Genomic DNA, 5,719 nt, shown 5'->3' on the forward strand with positions numbered 1-5,719 from the left:
CTAAGTGGGTGCAGATCCCAACACTGCAGACCTCTTTGTCCTGGTATTTGACAAGCCCCTGCCTCTGCCTATCCGTTTTTGGTATTTGACCAAAAACAACAGGTGTAGACCTTACAGTGAAATGCTTACTTACAAGCCCTTAAACAATGCAGTTAAGAAAAATAGCTGCTAAGTAAAAAAAAATGTTAAAAAAAAGAAATAAAAGTAACAAATAATTAAAGAGAAGCAGTAAAATAACAATAGCGAGGCTATATAAAGGGGGTACCGGCACAGAGTCAATGTGCGGGGGCACCGGTTAGTCGAGGTAATTGAGGTAATATGTAGGCAGATTTATTAAAGTGACTATGCATAGATAAACAGACAGAAGTAGCAGCGTAAAGGGGGGGGGGGGGGGGTGGTAATGCAAATAGTCTGGGTATTTGATTAGCTGTTCAGGAGTCTTACGGCTTGGGGGTAGAAGCTGTTTAGAAGCCTCTTGGACCTAGACGGACTTGGAGCTCCGGTACCGCTTGCCGTGCGGTAGCAGAGAGAACAGTCTTTGACTAGTGTAGCTGGTAAAAAAAGTGGTAGTAGCCTACAATAAGGAAAAATTCCAGGTGTCCAGATAAAATATTTGTATAATTATTAGATGACGCTTACACTTGTCTAAATTGATTGGTCATGTGAAAAAAATGCTATAACCACAAGCCACATCCAGTGGTGGGAAAAAGTACTAAATTGTCATACTTGAGTAAAAATATAAATCATTTCAAATTCATTATATTAAACCAGACGGCACAATTGTATTAAAAAAAATTAAATACATTGACAGATAGCCAGGGGAACAATGTACTTAAGTATCAAAAGTATAAACCATTTCAACTTCATTATATCAAGCAAACCATACGGGACAAATGCATTATTTGTTATTGATGTATAGCCAGGGGCACACTCCAACACTCCAACACTCAGACATCATTTACAAACAGTGAGTCATTCAGATCAGAGGTAATAGAGATGTCCATGGATGTTCTCTTGATAAACGATTGAATTGGACAATTTTCCTGTCAAAATGTAACAAGTACTTTTGGGTGTCAAGGAAAATGTATGGATCACACATATCAATATTACATTTTATATATCAATATTTTGCTAAGTCTTGCTAAGTGGATGGTCTATACAGAAGGTGTAAACGGTACAGCCAAATGGTTACTTGCATAGTAGCAATATCAGAAATAGATAGTGTCAGTGTCAATATCAATAAAACATACTGTATGTACAAGAACAAGAACGATATCAGTGATAGACGAGGTAGTTATATGCATACAATCAAGGGTAAAGTGGCAGAGCAGCAGGATAAAAAAATTGTTAGCAGCAACGTAGGAGAGAGTCATGCGAATAGAGGCACGGCATATAGTGCTGATGACTGGTCTGTCCAAACCACGCATGAACAAGGGAATCTATATTCAGAGAGCCTGTTTCGGTCCTGCCCTTGACCTTGGTGAAGGGCATGTGATGTCCATAACCTTTTCGTCACGAAACTCCTTGATCTTGTCAAAAAGATAGCTTGTCTAGCTGTATCTAGTCCAGCTGGTGCTTTTACAGGCAGACCATCTATGGGAGGAAGAATGTCAGCGTTGCGCAGCTGCTGAAACCTGGTCTTGACAGTCTGAACGCTCCTTGGGGACAACAACAGGCTCCAGAGCATCGAAGTTGTAAAACGGGGAATTATTTTTTTTTTAATCAGAAGACATTACAACCCTGCACAACATCAATTCATCTCCCAAGTATAGATAAGAATAACCTCATACAAAGAAACYTATTTTTTACCTGAAGTGCTGGTACTGCTTGATCTGTGGCAGTGGCCTAAAGTACGAAGTCAGGTGTTGTTGCCAGCCATAGCTTTCCACCAGCACCGTACCATCATCTAGTCCAACCAGCTGTGGGATGTTGACCCCTGTCACAGTGCTGTCCTTCACAACACCAACAATCTCAGACAAAGTGTTCACTCTGGTCTTTCTGAAGCGCTGCTTGATGAGGCCGAAGCATAAGTCAGGGGCAAACTTGGTGTGGCCTGTGATCAGGAAGTGAAGGTCCAAATTGTGGTGGAGCTTGTGCATGGCCCACCAGGCACAATACCAGAGCACAAACTTGTTCTGGCCACTGCAGTGATCACAAGTCAGGTCCACACGTGTTTTTCCAACTCTGTAGTTGAAGAAATGGTGCTTGTAGTTGATGACTGCGCTACTGCCTTTGCCTGCTTGGTCCACCTCTCTTTTTGATGACTGTATGACTGGTGGAGTCAGGCGCGTTCTACTGATTAATGCTGAAAGACAAATTCCAGATACAAATATTTTTGCATTATTATAAAATAGATGCGAAATGGCATTCTGAGATATCACTAGAGACAGTTCATACAGGTAATGTTAGCTACTGTTGCTCGCCAACCATCTAACATCAGCTGGCTAGCTAAAAGCAAGCGTTAACTAGCAATACAAACCGATTGTCATAGCTAGCTAAAGTTAAGCAATAAGTTCAATGTTAGCTAGCTAACATTAGGCTATAACTAGCAATTCGAAATGGCATTCTGAGAAAACGTCACTAACGTTACACAAACTTCATACACGTAAGTTAATGTTAGTTAGCAAGCCAGCAACCTAACCTCAGCTAATGTTAGCTAGCTAACAGCAAGCTTTAACTTGGGATCTTTTGTTTAGACATGTCACGTAAACATTAGCTAGATAGATAAATTACTATAATCCCAATCCATAGAGTATCGTTACTAGCAATACAAACCAATTGTCATAGCAAACTAAAGTTAACCAAATAATGTTAGGTTCATTGTTAGTTAGCAAGCCATCCATCGAACTCCAGCTGGCTAGCTAACAGCAAGCTTTAGCTTGCAATGAAAACAACTTTGACAAAATTAGAAACGTATAATATCTGAGTCTGTAACTAGATTCTTACCTGTATACATGGATGAAAGCTTCACGGCAGACTGCAACCTCTTTTATAAGACATCCTGTGTTGTTTCCGTTTAGTTTGCCCAGCTTATTCGGCCCTTTGTGTTGCACTTTGTGTTGCACTGATTTCAAAACGTGTTCTGAAATGAGAGAGTCAGCATTGCATGGCACGATCGTCATCCAGAAAGTAGTCCATCACAACTTTTTCCCACTGACCTTTGCCTGATAAATTCAGGACAGTAATGTTATTGAGAGCAGTAGCAACATATTTGCAGTTCTCCATTCTCCAAAAAAACACTGAAGTAGAAACGCTTATTTACACATTACAAGCAGCTAATTTTATAGACACAAGATGCAACACCGACCAATCGAAACTCATCTCTCAGCATATCCAGCCCACTCATTATCTCAGCCAATCATGGCTAGCCTGAAGGTTGCTGACTTTTTCTGTGGCTAAACCAACTAGGCTCGTAATTGAACAATTGTATTCGTATTTACAGAGGACATACAAGTTTGATATTAAGGCACATGAAAGTTCACATGTTCGAGAAGGCATTTCTGCCAAAAAACGCATTTTGATCAAAAATATTTTTTACGTTCAAAAGGCTCTCCTGTGAAGTCATGACTTCCGACATACGCCTAGTTTCCTGAATCAGGTCAGAAATAAGGTATTTCTGTTTTTTCTTTTTAATACATTTGAAAAAAAATCTAATAACCTGTTTTCACTTTGTCATTGTAGGGAATTGTGTGTAGATTGATAAGGGACATTTTTTAAGAATAAGACTGCAACGTAACCAAATGTGGAAAAAGTCATGGGGCTGAATAGTTTCCGAATGCATTGTATGTGCTCTCCCACTCTCTCACTCCCATAGATTGTATATTTAAACAACACAAGAAGTGGGGGGAAGCCTGTGGTCATGGACGACTCCCTGATTACCACTTTTAATTATATGTCATTGAGTTAATTTGTCCAGAGGTAGTTATGTGTTTTATATTCCACTGGATAGCTCCTGTGGAATATCGTTACCATAACCTAATCATTTCGCGCCTCTGTCTTTTTTTCACTGGACATCATGTCTCCTTGAATAGCAAGGCTTGGAATAAGTTCTTATTTACCTGCATAGAACTGGCACTAGTCATTGGCGTTAACTGTTGTTTTGAGGGTGACACACATCATTGGCATTAACTGTTGTTTTGAGGGTGGCACAAGTCATTGGCATAAACTGTTGTTATGAGGTTGGCACAAGTAATTGGCGTGAACTGTTGTTTTGAGGGTGACACACATCATTGGCATTAACTGTTGTTTTGAGGGTGGCACAAGTCAGTCGCGTTAACTGTTTTTTTTAGGGTGGCACAAGTCATTGGCATTTACTATTGTTTTGAGGGTGACATTTCAACTGGAGGATTATGTCACAATGGTAACCAATTTTCAATATAGACAAATGTAAAAACTAATGTAACATTATTTAGTCAAGCACACTTTCAGTGTGAAATTCAGAAATGTTTTCATTAAACATTTCACTATCAACCTTTAGAATCTTTGATATGACATGGTGTGCCCACTAAGAAGGTTTTTTGTCCTGAAGATGCACCTGGCAGGTGTTTGTGTGTGGAGAATGCAAACTGAGAGAGAGGTTGTGTTCTGTTCACAGCAAGTGACATGATACCATACAAATGTCATGCCAATAAGGGTCCGGCAACGGACAGTCTTTGGGCACATCACTAGTATGGCATCATGCCACATGCTTTGAGAATCCTAGGGACCAGGGTGGAACACAGCGTACTGTGAATGGGGATCAGGGAAAGTGTCACTGATTCTCCAAACACAGCAACTGGGGATGGCAACTCGGTTTCCTGCACCAAGGGCACCATGCTGCTACATCACAAACTGTGTGTAGGCAGCATGCCGGTACTCCCGGGCGTCATCTCCAGGCTCTGCTGCATCAGCCACTGCCAACACGTCAACCCTATACCGCCTGTGCAAACTTAAATATCTGTTGCCTAGGCAGTAATGGGTGAAATGTGGCAGCTGGCTAACACAGAGGTCTGGTCCCTGACCGCAACACTTCCTCTCTCTGTCTGTAGGCATCTCCCTGCAGTTGCCACAGGTGCACCTGGTACATGTGCAAGTGGTGGCTCACCATTCTGCCGCCAGTAAATCTCTAGACATAAAAAGAACTCGCTGAAACATCAGTCTCACCACCTCTCTGTTGTCTGCATCATCCAGCTCCCTGAGGAGGAATTCCTGAATGAACAGGTGCACACATAGCCTATTATCAGTAAGGCAGAATGGGATATTTCTCTCCACACCCCACTAAAGGTATTTCTCATTTGTATGGTCAAGGTCTACGATTAATTCAAAGCCAATTCAAACACTAGTTTCTACTGTAAATTGATCAAACTAGATCATGTTTCTATTAAAAGTAGTATGTGTGGAGAAGTACACGTGAATGTAGTATATGTGGAGAAATACCAAAAACCAAAATGTATTCAGCCACAAATTATTCTGTTCATACATTAACTATTCAAGAAAAAATACTTTATTTTTGTTAAATGTATTGACATTTTTTCAACATAATACAAACCTGTGTGGCAGCCATTCTATCACCTCGGAGAGCAAAAAGCCTCTCCTTATTCTAATTTCTCTCCCTCTACCCCTGCCTCTGCCTATCCGTCCTCTGCCCCTGGCTCTACCCCTGCCTCTGCCTCTGCCTATCCGTCCTCTGCCCCTGGCTCTCCCTCTACTCTTGCCTCTGCCTATCTGTCCTCTGCCCCTG

General features: G+C 41.2%; 1 long non-coding RNA gene across 1 annotated transcript in view; it reads right to left on the reverse strand.

The window, feature by feature from the left end:
* Window positions 1–402: 402 nt before the first annotated feature.
* Window positions 403–5,719, reverse strand: part of LOC112080868 (uncharacterized) — a 38,394-nt gene continuing 33,077 nt past the window's right edge. Inside the window, exons 2-3 of the long non-coding RNA XR_002896251.2 lie at window positions 2,947–3,082; window positions 403–2,305 (exon numbers count right to left, since the gene is read on the reverse strand). This is a non-coding gene — a long non-coding RNA (uncharacterized lncRNA). The remainder of the gene's footprint in view (window positions 2,306–2,946; window positions 3,083–5,719) is intronic.

Source organism: Salvelinus sp. IW2-2015, unplaced genomic scaffold (assembly GCF_002910315.2).
Source record: "Salvelinus sp. IW2-2015 unplaced genomic scaffold, ASM291031v2 Un_scaffold16544, whole genome shotgun sequence".
In the NCBI taxonomy this organism is placed as follows: domain Eukaryota; kingdom Metazoa; phylum Chordata; class Actinopteri; order Salmoniformes; family Salmonidae; genus Salvelinus; species Salvelinus sp. IW2-2015.